The sequence below is a fragment of the Desmodus rotundus genome, chromosome 2 (assembly GCF_022682495.2).
Source record: "Desmodus rotundus isolate HL8 chromosome 2, HLdesRot8A.1, whole genome shotgun sequence".
NCBI classification, from domain to species: Eukaryota; Metazoa; Chordata; class Mammalia; order Chiroptera; family Phyllostomidae; genus Desmodus; species Desmodus rotundus.
This window is the reverse complement of record NC_071388.1, coordinates 180,870,230-180,887,499: the sequence shown is the minus strand read 5'-3', so window position 1 is coordinate 180,887,499 and position 17,270 is coordinate 180,870,230. Positions and strand designations below refer to the sequence as shown.

The window sequence follows — 17,270 nt, the reverse complement described above, 5'->3', positions numbered from 1 at the left end:
GCTTTGAAACCAGACAGCTGGCTTCAAATACCGTTTCTGCCACCACTATCCGTGACCTTGGGCAAACTGCTTATCTCTCCTCAGAGCTTTTTACATCTGAAAAGTTGGGGTAACAGATTTCCCTCAGCAGAGTTGTGGAAGAATTAAGTGAGAATTCTGCTGTAAAAAACCTACCAAACACCCTGGCACATTAGTAGACACTAAAGAATTGTTAGTCTTTTCCCGCATCTCTATAAAATGCCATTAGTAATTCATTCTGAATCTGTTGTCTATGTACACAAAATAACGTAAAGGGTATTAACTGTGGTGCTCTTTATGATAGCAAGGAACTGGAAATGGTGTAAGCATAGGGAAATGATTACATTAGGGTACAGCCATATACTGAAATGCGTGCAGTCATTCCAAATATTTTTCAAATCGTATTTTATAACAAGGGAAATTGCTATCCTAGAATTGAGTGCGGAAAACAGACAAGAAAGCCCATATGATAATAGTGGCTCACATTTACTGAGCACTTACTTTGAGCCATGCAGCATGCTACACACTCTGCCGGCCTAATCTTATTCTTACAATAACCCTACCAGATGCATACTGGCCTTAGCACCATTTCACGGGAGTAGAGACCAAAGTTTTGACAATTTAAGTGATTGACGGTCACTGCATAAGTAGCACAGGCAGGACTGGAATCTCAAAGTGTCTGATTGCAAAGCACTTCTAGCGACTATCTGACACTGACTCTTCAGTACAGACGTGCTATGTCCACTGTGAAGCCAGTTCAAACGCACACAAGTGGATACCCACACACACTTACAATACGCATACATGCGTATCTGGAAGGAACGCGCGGCAGATGCTAACAATGATGGTCTCTGGGTGGTGAAATTTTAGCTGACTTTTAATTACTTTTATCCTTTTCAGTATCTTTTCCAAATTCAATGCATGTGCATTATTTTTACAACTGGAAAATTTTATTTTCAAGGAAGAAAATGTGTGAAAGTACTTTGTGAAGTATAAAGTATTGCACAAATACTAGTGTTTTTATAGATTTAAATTCTTTGGTGCTACTATTCTTTTAATTTATTTTTTTTCCATTGGGTCCAAAGTAAAAAATATATATAAAAAACCTATTTGGTACATGAATATAACAAAATATAGAACAAAAAGCACCATCTGTATGTCTGACAGACATTTGATAGTAATATAAAAAGTCAAAGAATTTGTATGAAGGAAAAAAAATGTCCTTTTCAAGTAATACAGAATTGTCCATTTAGAGAACACATGCATCCGTTAGTGACAGGATGCCATCAGCACGTTCTCTGTCATGGCCACGTTAGTGATACTGTCACGGAGCGATTTACATAGACGCCAGCGCACTGTGTGGACGTGCCTCGGCCCGCTCACGTCTGTCCCGGGAGGCATGAACATAATGATGGTTGGAGTGACACCTAAGGAGTGATTTCCTGTCACAGCACCCATTCATTTTCACAGCAATGATTCTGCAAAGAGAACTGAATGATGTACGAAAGCAGTTTCTCTGAACCAAACAAGTTCATGTGAATTGAGAGGATAAGTGAGATATGAATTTATTTTAGAAAATTATTTTTAAGCAAATTAAAAAGCAGGTTATTTAGATAGGCTTTTCAGTAAATGTGTCAAAACAAAGATTAATGCAATCTAAGTTACTTCAAATTAATCTCACTTCACATCATAGTAGAGGATATATGATTGGTTATAAGTATATCAAAAATGATAGCTTTATTAAGACTTTTTTCCCCTTTTTATTGACACCATTTAAGAAATTGATACAGGTTTTGGGCGCAAGGTTCTACAACACATCATCTGGGCAGGGTATCGTGTGCTCACCACCCCAAGCCAAGTCTCCGTCCCTCACCATTTATCCCGCCGATACCCTCCCTCTCCCCCAACCCCAGCAGGTAATCATCACACTGTTGTCCATGAGCTTTTTTTCTCTTTTTTTCCCTATTTGCTCAATCCCTCTGTTCTCCCACCCAGCCCTCCCCTAAACACCCCCAACAGCTGTCAGCCTGCTCACTATCTATGAATTAAGGCATTTGATTAAATCTTTCCTATGCCCTCTTAGACAACCTAGAGACAAGAAAATAAACAAGTAAAAGATTATCAAACTAGTTTTTTTAAAAAACTAACAAAATTCACATATCGATGTCAAGAAGTCTCCTCTGGAAAGTCAAAAGGCTCCTTCTCTGGCCCGCGCTGTGACCAACATTTTGTCAACGACAGAGAAGGTACCATTTTCAATGTGTAACTGTGAATTGAATTTCTCAAAATTAGAATTCAAAAATGTCTTGATAGGAAAAATGATTTGACAAAAAGAGACAAAATGTAACAAGAATAAGGTTCACATGATTAACTGCACAATGACAGAAGAAGGGAGATTTAGCTTTGTGGCAGTTGGTAAGAAAAGGACTTGGAGATTTTATTTGCTTTTGGATATAAACTAACAATGTGCTGCCCCCGACTAAAATGGAGGCCAACACAATATTCGACTGGATGAATGAAAGAAGGGTACCCTGAATGAGGGAGCTAACAGCAGCCCTGGGTTTTCTACTGCTTGGAGAACTCAGGAGATGCACGCAGGCTGCCTCACTTTTAAAATGGCACAGGCAGGGTGGCGAGTGACCAGGAGTGTTAACAGGCCCAGTGGGAAATCTGTTGAAAGAACTGGGACCACGGAAGTCGGAGAAGAGAAGACTTTGAGTAGGACCGCCATAGCTATGGTCAGGTGTCTGGAGAGCCACCACACAGAAGGTGCATGTCTATTCGATGGCACCCCGAAGGGTGATGGAAGAAAAAACAAAAGCTGCAGAAAACAGATTTCAAAATTGTTGTCTTCCTGTGCTTGATAATGAGTATTGGTCCAATCACAAATGAGACAAGGTGCCCATCAAAAAGGGGCTTAAGATCTAGGAGTCCTGCAGACTACTGTCAGCAGAATTGCTCAGCATCACAACATTAGGAACTCCTGGTTCCTCGCAGGGTTCAAATGGTAGCTGGCTGACTGGGATACAGTGGAAGGGATTCCTGCATTAGGGGGGAATCTTAGACCATGGCACCCACTGCCCCTTTCCAATGCCCACACTCTGCGCTTCTAATTCCACATCAGTAACTTTCATGAAGATGCTCCTAGTACATTTATGTAAACAATTTCTGAATATGCATTGCCTTAATAAATGAGAAATAGCTGTAAATTGAAATGCAATCCAGAAGAGTCCGGAAGTGAAATTCTACCAAAGTTTGGAAATTATAAATTAATGTTGCCATGGTAACCTTAGTTGATATCATCCATTACTGCTGAAGCAGTTCTTGCTCTGGGACTAGCAGAGCAATAAATTGAGTTTATATATTCAGTGCCACAAACCACCACTAAATAATCTTTTTAACGCTTTTATTTTTAATTTTTGAGGCAGTAGATTTACATTTTCTCCTCACGTGGTCACAATTTTAATACAGCCCTGCACGGAGGCTATGGTTTTACAGCGGGGGAAGTCCCTGGCAGCCAGCGCAGGGCTGAATGCAGTCTACCATTCAGACTTCACAGGGGACGTAAGCGAGGAAGGACAAAGACCTTCCAGATCAGGACAGTAGCAGTCACAGTTGCCAGCATAACACCTTCCACTCTCCCCTTTACAAATTATAGGACTGCCCACGTTCCTGTGAAAAATACTTGTTGATCAGAAGTGGCAGGATGTCAGACCAGACTATCTCGCCGCTGTTCATGGCACTTCAATAAATGGGTTTTCTCCGTTATGCATTAGCAATCACTGTAAAATATGAAAGTCAGCCCACACTGAGAACAATATTGCCTCCAATCAAAACCATTCTTCCTGAGCACACTAAAGCTTTCTCCCCCTTCTTGTAAGCAACAAAAGGTACAACAAAAGAACTTCCCAAACACCCACAGTTAGAGAAAGAATGGCTCCAACAAAATAAGTGTGAAATCTGTCCCCAGTGTCTAATTTGTATCTGAATCTTCCTTTTCAGGTTATTTTAGTGGCTTCCTTTATTTGTAATTTGTCAGCAAAGAATAGAAATAAAAGTTTATTTTGATGGCGGTGTACTAGAATATTCAAAGATTCAAAAACTTGCTTTGTTTAGTCTTCTATTATCCTGGCAGAAGATGTAAACATGCCTTTGCTCCATGGCTTCCTGCTGTATTCATAATTCCAGATGAATACTTCCACAATGCAAGCCACCAGACGAGATGGGCCTTACGCAAAATGCAAAGGCAAACTCTTTCTGGTCCTTTTTACACTTGGATGGGTAAAGTCTGGGCCCCTTAGCCCAGCTTCCTTATTTTCTTCCTTATCAGTCTCAGGGAAGGGCCTAAAAAATTACCCATTCCAAGGAGCACGTGTCTAAGTTACCCCTTCCATAGCACTTGCAGCTTAGGCTTTGCTGCCGGGCACTTTCCGTCTTGCTTTATTCAGTTATCACAGAATCATAACAAAACAAGTAGTTGTTAGCTTCATATCAAACATGAGCAAAACTGAGGTTCAGGAAGATTAAATAATTTGCTCAAGTTCAAATAAGCCAGCCAATTATGAGTCAAAAACCAGGTCATTCAAGCACCAAGTTTGTCCTCTTTTTCTTCTAAACTATACCACTCTTAGGAAAAGGACCGGTTTTATTAATATAAGCTTTCCCATATTAGAGAGCAGGAAAGTGAAACTGTTGATATTTGAGGTGCCCTTTTGAATAGTATAGATTCTGAAATCACATCATAAAGGCAGCCACCTTTTTCATCTGCACATAAGACTCGCCTTCACACAGGAGACAAAGAAGTGGATGGATCACAATTTAGAAACATATCAGCCCTACTCTTGCCTTCCCCCCTTTTCCTCCCAAGTTGTACATACGGCACAAACGGGATCTAGAGGGGGCAGCCGATGAGAAGGCAGTGTTTGGTGTCAGGGGTCTAGAACCAGGGAACGATCAGTATTCAGGCCAGCTATTCAACGCCACAAGTATCTATTAAACTAGCCGAGTTTCCTGCCCATTGCGGGTAGGCTTGAAGAAGCCTAGGAGAGAGCAACAGGGACTCACCCTAGACCTTGTAGAGGCAAGACTACTGTCCTAAGAAGGCTTGGAGATATATAGTGGCACACGTCCCAAAAAGAAATTGGGATTCCTAAACAAGAACTCAAAGCAGGGACTTGGAAATGTGGGAGACAAATCGAACCTGGGGCACAGAGTGAAAACTTGGTTACCCAAGAATGAGGCTGAGTTATGGCTTCCTAGGTAAATTGTCTGGGCAAGGCAAACTGCACCATCAGTTGGATGGGTGGGCAGTCACTAAGGGAGCTGGAGCCTCTTGCCTGGGGCCCAAACTGGTCCCCATCCTGCAAGTTGGGGGAAAAGAATCATACCACGGTGGTCACCACTTTCTCAGGCCATTTTCTATAGATGTATGACTTTCATACTTTTATTTTTTTAGCACAAGAATCTTTCCCCTTAACAGAATCTTATACTAATGCGGAGTATGTAAAAGCAAAGAAAAACAACTGCTCGGGGTGGGTAGGGGGGTTGGATTCTTCTCAGAAGCGCCAGGTTGGACAGAACACTGCAGGCAAACATCTGAGAGAGAGCGTGCTGAGTCACACGGCCTATCAGACTTCGCTGGAATCTGATCCTGCTGAACCAACCTTTCTCTTGAGAGTCACCGTTTCTTCCCCCCACTTCCAGCTTTCTCCCTCCTGCTCCAAAACGATAAGCTCTGATTTCCTATCACTGCTCGGCTTTTCCACTGTGAAAACGTAAAGTGCTGCATATCTCATAGGACCTCTGGGTCTTTCCGACAGCCCTCCGATCTGTCCTCAAAGACTTTGGGGCCAACCGATGTACAGAACGCTACCCTGAGTACCTTAAGGCATATACCTAACTTCTGCAGAGCACTTCTGTCGTTTGGCATGTCATTTTGTTTGATGCACAATGGCTGTGGGATGTACATACTATTGAGGCTCAAGACCCATTAATTCATTAACTTGCTCAGGATCCTAGAGCTAGACAGTGGGGGAGCTGGAACTTAGCCCACTGGGAAGGATCTTTGGCAGGATGGAGACTTCAGAGACACAGGCGTGGCTCTCGGCACTCACAGGTGGGAGGCTCCCATGGAATGTGACTCCACTTGACCTTCCTTGCGTCCCCTGTCTCAAATCCTTCCTCTAGCACACAAGTTTCCCTGCTTCCCACTCCTGACAGTAACTGGGGAGACAGAGGACTGTGACTTCAGTACTGTGAGCCTTGGGTGCGTGACTCCTGGCTGTTGCTTTCACAATCTGTCTCTCTGATTCTGAATCTTATCTAAAGCACTTTATATCTGTGGATTTAAGAAACTGAGCAATTGCTGTTTCTCTGTACCTGCAGGGCTGACTTAATCATTCAAAAATCCAATGGGCTTGGCTCCGGTAAAATGCATCTCCAAGAATAAAGAGATGTTTTACAACAATGCTGCTCAGTGGACTGTAATGTGAGCCACACAGGTAAAATATTCTTGTAGTCATGTTTTAAAAGTAAAGTAAAAAGAAACATGTGAATTAATTTTAATAATATATTTTATTTAATCCACTATATCCAAGATATTACTGTTTGAACATGTAATCAATATTAAATTTTATTAATGAGGTACGTTACATTCTGTTTTTCATGTCAACTCTTTGAACCCATGGTGTCTTACATTTACAGCACATCTCAGTTGGGCTAGCCTTATTTCAGGGCGCAGTAGCCAGATCCAGCCAGTGGCCATGGTACGGGTCAGCACAGTTCTACGTCCCCATCCCTCCTCTTGCTTCTCTCCTGTAACAACTCACATCCTTCAGCAGGGAAGCTATAGGCAGGGGTAGACAGTGGGCACCAGGATCATTAGAGAAGACTTCGATAAATAACCAAAGGGAGAGCCCAGATCACAAAGGAGCTTTTGTGCCATGCTAGGGAGCTTAGATTTTTATCCTGGAGAAGCACTGACTCTGCTGAAGGATTTTAAGCAGCAGAGAGTCATGATCAAATTTGCTTTTAGAAAGGCAGCAGTGTGGGGAATGGACTGGAGGCAGGCCAGGCAGAAGGCAGAGAGACCAGTGACGAGGCTACTGCAGTAATCCCCGAGAGGGGTGATGAGGGCCTGAACCACCACAGTGATGGCAGCAACGGACTAGAGAGGTAAAGGCAGAGTCAAGGCGGTTAGAGAAGATGCTTTCCACAGGGCTCGGTGGTCAAAGAAACATAGAGATTGGGGAAGAGCCAGGAATCTACAGCAACTCCCAGATTTTAAACTTGGTAAAGTGGGTTCCTTTCATTAAGAGAATACAGAAGGAATGTGTTGGTTGGAGTTTTGAACCTGCTGAATTAAGATACCTGGAACAGTGGTCAGAAGAACTCAAGGTTGGAGTTGTAGATTAAGAAATCAATGGCATATATGTAGGAGGTAGCAAAAGAAAATAGTAGGTGAGTCTCTCCAAGGCAAATGTGAAGAGTGAGCAGAGGGTTGAAGAGTGAACACTAGAGGATGCTGAGGTTTGGGAGGAAGAGAGGAACCTACAGAGAAGCCTGATACAGAGTACTGGGCAACAGGGAAAAGTCAGGAGAGGAATGACTCAGAAAACAGGTGGGCAAACTTCCAAAGGGCAGAGAGAGGTCATTGACAGCAACACGGGTCAAGAATTAGAAAAGAAACCTGGACAATGGATCTGGTGGTTTGAAGGGCAGGGCAGGGCAGAGGTGGCCATTATGAGATGACAGGACTTTAGAGTGTTGGAGAGAAAGAGTGGGTGGGGGAGGAGCAGGTATTGCTTGAGGATCTGTCTTTCAAAGAGCTGTCTTCTAAGACCAGGAACGAGATGGAACATACGCAGACCCAGAGGGAAAGGGCTACGGGGATTTTGCTTGTCTTGTCCTCTGTTTAAAAAAAAAATAAGAAAGACTTATACATGCTCATGAGCTGAGAGAAAAGGTTGGTTGAGACCCTGAAGAAAGATAATGTTTTTTTTTTTCTTTAATAGTACTACGTATCATGTATAAAATGAAATAAATGCTAAACAGAGTAGAAAGAAGTCATTAGCTTTCTGGAGCTCCAGATCTGCAGTCTTGGAATATTACCAATCCTTTCACACACCTTTGGGCTTCATCTAAACATCATCTCAGGTGAGAGTCATCACCTGGGAGAGCCACAGCGGCTGTTTATAGCCAGTGGCCTCTCTTGCGTGGTTGGTGTCTAGTGTTGAACCGATAGGTAAATATTCTCAATGTCACCCTGGATTACCTCACAGGGTAGGGTAAGAAAAGAGCTGGGGGTGGGGGTCAGTCACCAAACAGATTCATCTGCCACTTAACCAACTTTGCAGATTCAATCAAATTATGTGACTTCCCTTAGCTTCAGCGTCCCCTTTTTAAAAGCGCACATAATCCCCACCTTGCAAGATCATGTGAAGTGTAAGTGAGATGACCAGTAAGTGTTGGCTATCCAGATATGATCATTGTATTCACTTTGTTCTGATTTTCTAGGAATTGGGTGTGCTCATAATGAATTAGTGCTTTGCAACAATTAGCATCTTGATCCCTGAGGAGAACGGAAGAATCAGTCCTATGTTAAGAAGGACCCTTGAAAGTACTAAGGCCGTCCAATGTTTGTATCCTTTCTTCATCCAGTACATATTCAGTCTCTACCTTCAAACTGCTTGGGCTTAACACCTGTGCCCCAACTTACTTGCTACAACTTAACTTCTAACTCAGCCTCCTTGGCTTCCGTATTGCTCTTCAGTAAATTGGGGTAATTAGCATATGTATATACTTCAAAGCAGTGCTTTGAGGAAGAAAGGAGAGAACCCATGTATTTAAATGAGACATTGCTTATGGTATAGCCTATGCTTGAATGATTTAGTCATGAGGGGCTTACCATCTAATGAAATAGTACAGTCCATTACACATAACAGGGCTACTTTCTTTACACTGACCCTCAATCTGTCTCCCTGAAACGTATACCCTAGTTCTACAGTCCATGGGTGTAGTTCTACAAAATCAGAATGGGAGTTCTACATAACAGTATGTTTACCCATTTATTAAGCTCTGGTGGGTACACCGGGCAGTGTCCCATAGATGGCCGGCTCCTCGGGAGCACAATCGGGCAGACATTCCCTATTTACACCACCATGAAAGTTGCAGTCCTCAGTGGTGTTTCCATAATGCAGGAGGCCTTTTTGAGCATTCTAAGCAAGTTGGATGCTACCCAGGAATGCACTGGTTACACTGCCTAAAAGATTTATTTTGCGCTTTATGTCATGATCAGTTCAGCACTTGGCACCAAAAGTAATTATTGCAGGTGTCTGTATATCCTTCAAGTTTCATTATTGAACACTGCAGACCACCAGTGCCCCGGAGAGCCCTGGAGAGCCCTGGTGTACGGCTGATGTTCTAGTCAAAAAACGCTGGAACGCCTGCCCTGCGCTGCCCCCAGCCCTCCCATCCTTCCCCCTGCCTCGTATTTCCAATAATAGCTGTTGCAGCCTTACCCACATCCTTTCAATAATCAGCTCAAACAATTATGACCTTAGGCAGCCCCCACACACCCCCAAGAAGAAAATTTTCCCTTCTGAGCTCTGTTAGACTTTTGTTTCTGGGATACATGTTATTTCCCCTGCTCGACTATAAACTCCTTCTTGGCAGAAACAGTGTGTTATACAAAATGAGTCTTATTAAGTTTAAAGAGTTGGATTTTGTCCTGAATACAAGAGAATGGGTGTGGCATCTCTTCCCTACCCCAACTTCATCCTCAGATGGATGCGCCAGATAACACACACACACACACATATATATATATATAAACAAGGAAGTTTTTAAATGAAAAGGTTGGGTAGCCCTGCAATGCATTCTGGGATTTTAGGGTCAATTAACTGAACTTTTATATAACTAATGATTCAAGTCTAATTGTTTTTTACATAAAGTACTGGCATAAGGCCAGCATGCTTTTATTTTTGCTCCCTAATGGGACCCGCCACTGCACCTTAAAATAACGACAACTTCCTGAATTCTAACTCACAGCTACCAGCTTCCATCATTATCTCAACTCTGGAGTATGCCAAGCCTCAGAATCCCCACAGCTGATGAATAAAGACACTGATTAGAACAACTGAAATGGGAAAAACTGCTTGACAAATGTCTCCTTCAAATGCCTGTCTGTCCCCCTTATCCAATGTCAACATTAATTTCTATGTGAAAAAATATTTATTGAGGTCATTACTAGGGGTCAAGCTGCAAGCTAGGCTCTGGGGGACACAAGGGTAAGCAGTACACTGGCAATATCAAAGCTCATCATTAAAAAAAAGTGACTCTTCTGGTTGGTTGATGCTACATGTATACTTGTCAAGTGCTTGCTATGCCCAAAGGCCTGTAAATGACTCAAACGTGGCATACAAGGTACAGCAGTGCCCTCAAGGAACTTGCAATCTAGTTGAGAAAGCAAGACTTAAGAACACAATAGTATAAGAGAGCATCTGATGGTCTAAAGAGATGATGCAGACAGAAAGGGCAGAAGAGGAGGAAGCCCATGAGAGTAACATGAATAGGGTGGGCAGACTTGAGCTTGTGGCTAGGTCAGAAGGAAAAGGAAAGGCATTCTAAAAGGTGGATCGTGAACAAAAGGGTACAAAGTCATCTTCGAAGCCAGTGAGAACCAATGAGCCAGAATAAAGATTCATGCTGGAGAAGTATAAAATAAAGTTGCATAGCTAAATTTGGGCAAGACTCTGAGGTACATTAAACCAGGCTGAGAGGTCAGACTTCATGCCAAAGGCAATTTGGGGGGGGGCATGGAAAGTATTTTAACTTATAGAAAGAGCACTACGTTTAGAATCAGATAAACCTGACTTCAACACAGGCTTCCTGTGAGACAATCCTTGGAGAAGAGTTCTAAGAAGAAAAGTTTTAGGAAGGTCGATGTGGCGGAAGTGCGCAGAAGGGGGGAATGCTCAAGTACAGAGAGACCAGGATGTAGGAGACTGTACTGATCCTCGAACACTGTGATTGACAGCTGCAGGCCTGGGCTATCAGGGGCAAATGAGGAATACAAAGGGAAGAGAGGGCCGGCTCAGAGAAATGGTCACAAAGGAAGAGTTGATGACTGGATGCCTAGATTTACTGAGGGGATGAAAGGGAGAGGAGTCGGGGACAGTTCCTAGGTCTCAAGTCTGGCTGATGAAGAGAATGCTGAGGCCATCAAGAAAAGGAAAGTCTTTTCGTTGAGAAAGGAGAAGGTTTAGCAGAGAGCACAAAAAGTTAGTTGTCAGGAGGAGGCCTCTTAGCCTGACAGCGGGACATCCACTGTGAAAAGTCAGGTAAAACTGGTGCACAGTGAGTAAGGGGTTTGTGTCAGCACCAGAGATTAATATGATGTAAGGACAGATGACACCATCACATTGAAGAATTTTTTATTAGGTAATACTATTAAACAAAAGTAATAGAAATGATATAAATAGCAAAGAGAAATCATCCTCACAGGCTAATTTTCTTAGATGTGGTACGTAGCGGATCCTGTCCAGCATCACAACAGGGAACGCATAAACTTCTGTAGGAATTCAACATATGGCCTATTTACATAACAAGCATCACAAATCCAAATTAGCCACTGATGTGTCAAGGAAATAACACCTTCACAGCAGACAACTTTAAAAAAGGGAAGGAAAAAAAAGGTTTGTTTTCCTTCTATAACTATGTGTACTGGGTTATTAACTGTCTCATGAAAATCATAATTTAATTGTGTGATTACATGGTAAGACAGAACAGTGAGAATGAATTGATTAGCTGAATTATGCACAATCATTTAGAGATCAATAAACAGACTCCATCACTTTGTCATATTCTATTTCTGCCTTCATGTCCTCCGTCATGTTTATAAAAGCCACTGTTCTGCCTACAAAAATTATAGCAGTCGTATGATTCAATTGTCACAGTCAAATAATAGTAACAGGTCTACCGAAGATGAGCCGGAAAGAAGTACTAAGGAGCAGTGAGTAAGCTGTGCCTGTTTAATGCGTTTGGAACCTACCCCGTGCTAATCACATCGTGAGACAGGTGGCAGTAGCTTAGATCGCACCACGAGCAACCTCAACTTCACCCTTTTTATCAAACAAAACCAGAAGTTCCTGTCCCAGCTCACCTCACAAGAGGCTGATTAAAATTGTGTAAAGGTAGTAGAATGAAGACCACCTAAGCACCTTCAACAAAAAAGCCGTAAATCAATAGTCATTATTAATGACAGCACAGTTCTGTGATCAGAGACTGAAACTGAAAAAACTTAGAACCAAAAATGAGCTGGATCTCAAGATTAACTTCTGACCTGCGAGCTCTTCTGATTGGCAGTACTACAAGACTGCAATGATGTGGCCTAAGCATTTTCTTCCCCTGGTCATTTCAGAGATGGCAAAGCAGCTTCATAGCCCATAGGTACCTACCCCGACAAGGACCACATGAAAATCAGTGGGAGCACAGAACTGATCATGAAGACTTTCATTAGGGGCCTCTCTAAAACAAAATGAATACAAAGGGAGTATTGATCCTTTTGCCTGTCCAAATAAGTATATTAAACTAAGTTGATTCCTAGGAAATAATCTAATATTTTCAAAGGCAGGGATTAAAGAAAGAAAATTACCATTTAATACAGACCTTTCCCAGATGTTGTATTTTTACTATCCTCTTAAATATTCTCTGCATTCAAGTGATTGTATTTTTTATGCAAATTATCTGTGGGGCTAGTCTAGTTTGTGTGTGTCTGTGTGTGTGTTTAAAACCACAAAGACACAGAATTTTACAGGCTTTTTGTTCTGCTGCTCCATAAAAATAGGTTTTTACAAAGCTTGAGTTTTATCCAAAACTCTAATTAGAGACTGCAGCAGTAAATGCCTTGTCCAAATAGAATATCATTCCCAAAGTTGATTTTTCCCCCAGTTAAAGACCCATCAAATATTATCTTATACAGTTATTTTTAAACACTACAGTTACTGCCCCCATCCACACAATACACTGCTTTCTGGTTAAGTGATACAATTTTATAAGACCAATGAAATACCTTACCCAGAAGGCAACTTCAGCTTTTATTTTATCTTTCAAAATAACTGGATTTGTTACTTGACTATTCTTTTTTTTCTGAATAAAGCAATTTTTGACTTCCTATCCTTTTCCCCCTGCTATATTGCAATCTGCTTTATCTCTAGAAAACATAATCAGAATGGCCATGAATCATTCCACTAAGACAAACTAAAACGATGTCATAAAGGTCACACGACTCTACTCTTTCAAATACTGGCTTAAGGCCTCTTCTTCTGCATAGGTTCTAAAATTTCATTTTTTTTCTTACTTGTGAAGGAAGGAGTAAAAGTTCCTAATGAAACATTAAAAAAAAATTTTAAATAACCATGTGAATCGATTACAGAATATTTTATGTAAATAAAGAGGCTGTGTTTGAAGTTCATTAGTTCTCAAGCCACAGATTCTGTAATATACTCAAAGGAAAATGCTGTACAAAAAAAAAAGAACCATTACAGCGTCAGGTCTCCAAAACCTTGGCATCCACTGAAATCAGGAATGCTGGGAACTGAAAGCTTATGAAGTTCACAAACACACCAACCCCCCAAGAACAGGAAACCTCCACGCGTGTAGATGGGAGGCTTTGGACGCATCCCTGTCCAGGTAAAGTCTCAGCCCTTCACCTCCTACGTGTGTATTAAGTACTAACAACCGAACAGAGTGCCAGCGAGGAGCAGAGTGCGAGCCGGCAGGAGAGTGCGAGCGAGCGGTGGAGAGAGAGCGACGAACCCTTCCCGGACCTCGGAAACAACCGCTGTCCTGGGCTTGGTCCACCAGGAGCACAATCCCGAGCCCGGGCCGCTGCCTGCGGACTCCGGGTCCACCCGCCCAGACACCGCAGCGCGACCGCTTCGTCCAGCGCGGCCAGGTCTCTTGGCTTCTCCTCCTGTCACCCAGCCCGCAATCGCAGCGAGTTCGGGGGCACGGGGCCGATGCATCCCGCTTCCACCCGCGCCCAGGGGCGCGGGGGCCACTATCGGGGCGGGCTGGTCCTGCCGAGGCCGCAGCTCCTCTGCTGGCAGCTGACCGCTGGCGGGAGGGGGTGGGTCGCGCTCCGCTCTGCCAGTAGAAGGGGGCGCTCGCGCCGGGAAGGGCAGATCAGGGACCGCGGCGGATTCAGATCCCGGGCGGCGGGTCCACGTCGGAGCACAGCGGCCACACGCTCGCCCAGGGAGCTCAGACCTGCAGCGGACCGAGAGCCTCCTCCCGCTCGCCCGCCCGGCGGCCGGATCGCGCGGGCCAGAGAAAGGAAGGACCGCGACCTCCGCGTCCGGTCCGCGCCGCCAGCCGGCGTCGGCACCGAGCTGGGCCACACCCAGCGCCCCAGGAGGCAGCGGGGGGTTGGGCGGCCCAGGCGGCCGAACCTGCGACCCGGACTCAGCCCACGTCCCAGCCGCTCGGGCCCCGTCGCGTCCGTCCGAGTCCGGTGTCCCTACTCGGCCCCGGAGGGCGGGAAGGGAATCCCAGGCGGCGGTGGCCAGGGTCCCGGGCTTACCTCTGTGCCGATCGCCCGGCACTCTGTCCCGGGCCGGGGACCGGGATCGGGGGCGCGGTCGCGGGGTGGGGGGGGCAGGCACAGCGGAGGTGGCGGCCCCTGTGGCGCGGAGGGCAGGCAGAGAGGGAGCCGCCGCCTGGGCCGCGCGCGCGGTCCGGAGCTCGCCCCGCGCTGCCGGCGCTCGCGGCGGAGGGCTCAGCCTGCTCTGCCCGCTCAGCCCCCGACTGGATTCCTTCACTGACACAACTCCAGGTCGGCCGGCTCCACGCAGGGACACTCCCGCCCCTCGCAGGCTGCCCCCGCCCGCTGGTCGGCCGGCCAGCCCGCCCCTCAGTGTCACTCACCCAGGCGCACACACCCCGAGCCGGCGCCCCTCGCTCCCGCTCGCACACACAGCTCTGCTCACGCCTCTCTCGGGTTTTGTATCCGCTCACACGCACGTTCTGCCACAGATCCCTTCCCTCCACACGCCCTCCCTAGCTCCTTTCCCACCCCACTTTCTAGAAGAATCCCCGTACAGCTTCCGCACTTTGCTTGCTTGCCCCACACCAACCGTCTCGCCTTTCCCCAAACCCCCACCTCACTTAAACTGGCCCTGTTATTGAAAGATTTTGTCACCACCGACACGTGTTGCAGGAGAGGCATCCTCCCATAGCCAGGAGAATGAACTTTGCTCCCCCCCGCCCCTCCGCACTGCCGACGGAGACACGGTACTTCTCCTTTTAGAAGGTACTAATGGTTTCTGGGGCTGAGCCAAGCTCCAAATGTAAACAAAGGGAGCGGATTCCGAAATGATCTGAAGAACTAGTCACGGAAAAAGTACTGGGATTCGGGTGTGACCCTAGAAGCCCCGCTAACACGGAGTGTTCTGGCCCCTCCCTTCCGCTGCCCGTGCACACGGGGCTTCTGGAGACGGGCTGCTCTCAACGTGTGTAATAACCGAGTTGCAGATCCACACGCCGGCATCAGCCCATGGGTTTCTGCCTGGGAGGACTGTCGTAGGGAGAGTAACGGCAGTTTCTCAGTCATTATTCATGATGGAAGCACTTTAGATAACACACCTCTTCTTCCAAAGGCAGTAGAGTGAAATAACAGGCAGCTCTCCAATTCAGTTTTTCTTCCCCCTAAAGGATGAGTTCTTAGCCTCTGGTTTTTTTGAATACCGTAACTGTTTCTGAGTGCCTCCTTGGATATCAAAGCCCCTTACAAATATCAGACCATAGTTGTTGATGTTTTTCATGCTCCAAACTCTAAGGAGCCCCTGAGTGTACAGCAGAATGGTATTATCACCCGATGCTCAAGAATCATAATTCGAAATAAAATACAAACACCTTTCTGGCAAAGTTCAAATCTGCTAACATAGAATGCTCCAGTTGACAAAGCACAGCCGTGATAGGAAATAGAGGGGCTAAAAGTAAAGGAATACATTTTCTTATGTGACTTGTGGTAGTGGTTCTCTTTACGCTGGGTGGGTGTATGATGGATCATATAATTTATTTAACAAGCATTTGTAAGTGCTTTATAAGAATCCCTTTAATCCTTCAAACAATCCTTTTAGGTAGGTATGTACCTCTTTTGTCTGTTTTTACAGATAAACTGAGGCACAGAGAAATTAAATAACTTACCTAAATTATTAATATTTAGCCAGTAAATGATGGAGGGAGGATTTGAACCTACATAATCTGGCCTTGCCTATGCTGTACATAGGAAAACTTGCTTCTAGAAGCCATATGACATATACATATAAAAAGTAAACCTCATATTGCTTATTAATTTAGGTGGAAAAGGTAATTTATAACAATTTGACTTGGAATTTGATACACTCTTTAGGCTCTCCACCAGTATAATTTAAGTTTTTTTGGGTTTCCTCCCATAATTAGAATTCCAAAATGAATAACAAATTACTACTTTCCTGAGAAGGGTTTTGGAAATGACATTGAGCTCAGTCTTCATTTTTTTCTTCTATAAATTCATAATCTTGCCAGGACTCCAAATCTAACTTGTTTTGTAAAGTCTGAAAGAAAAACATTTCTAAGAACTGGATATGACTACAGGGAAGAGTTTTAGAAGCCCACCCATAACCTTTTACATTTGAGGGCTATTTCCCAGTTAGTGGGTAGTAGCCATAAGAAGAACTGATATGTGTGTTGAGAGCAAAAATGTTAAAGCATTGAATTAATGAAAAAAACAAATAGGAGTGTAGTAGTAGCCACTGTACCACAAAGTAGACTAATATGAATTCTCTTCTGGGAATGGTGGCCTAGCCCATAAAAAGATAACTATAAAGTAACTGAAGGAAATAATTGTAGCTTTCAAGAGTTAGCTAAGGGACCTAGCAAAAGAAATAAGACTTTCAAAAGTTTCATAGAGTGTGTTTCAAGACAAACTTAAATTGTTTGCTGTTTAAATTAATTTGCTCTGGAAAAAAAATGAAAATTTCTGTTTCTTGGAGAGAGGGTTTAAAATGCATATTGAAAAGTATGTAAAAACTTCTTGCACATCAAATAATTAACAAAGCAGGATTTGATGAGTTAAGCATAAATGATTTTAAAAACATGAGTTACATTCCTGTAATTACACAGAGATATGCAAATCCAAAGAAATAGAATATGAAAAAAATGTATATTATTGAAGGCATCAGATATTGAAAACTTACTTGAAAAATTACATT

At 44.0% G+C, this 17,270-nt stretch overlaps 1 protein-coding gene across 5 annotated transcripts in view; it reads right to left on the bottom strand.

Annotated features, from left to right (window-relative positions):
• Nucleotides 1–15,071, bottom strand: part of SPATS2L (spermatogenesis associated serine rich 2 like) — a 158,545-nt gene extending 143,474 nt beyond the window's left edge. For 3 of the 5 annotated variants that reach the window (XM_053918926.2, XM_053918922.2, XM_024563720.4), the window contains exon 1: nt 14,944–15,071. The gene's annotated coding sequence lies outside the window, so the exon portion shown is untranslated. Of the gene's footprint in view, nt 1–14,599; nt 14,778–14,943 lie in introns of those variants that run through there. The other 2 variants (XM_053918927.2, XM_053918923.1) reach the window with 2 other exon arrangements.
• Between the last annotated feature and the right edge of the window lie 2,199 nt (nt 15,072–17,270).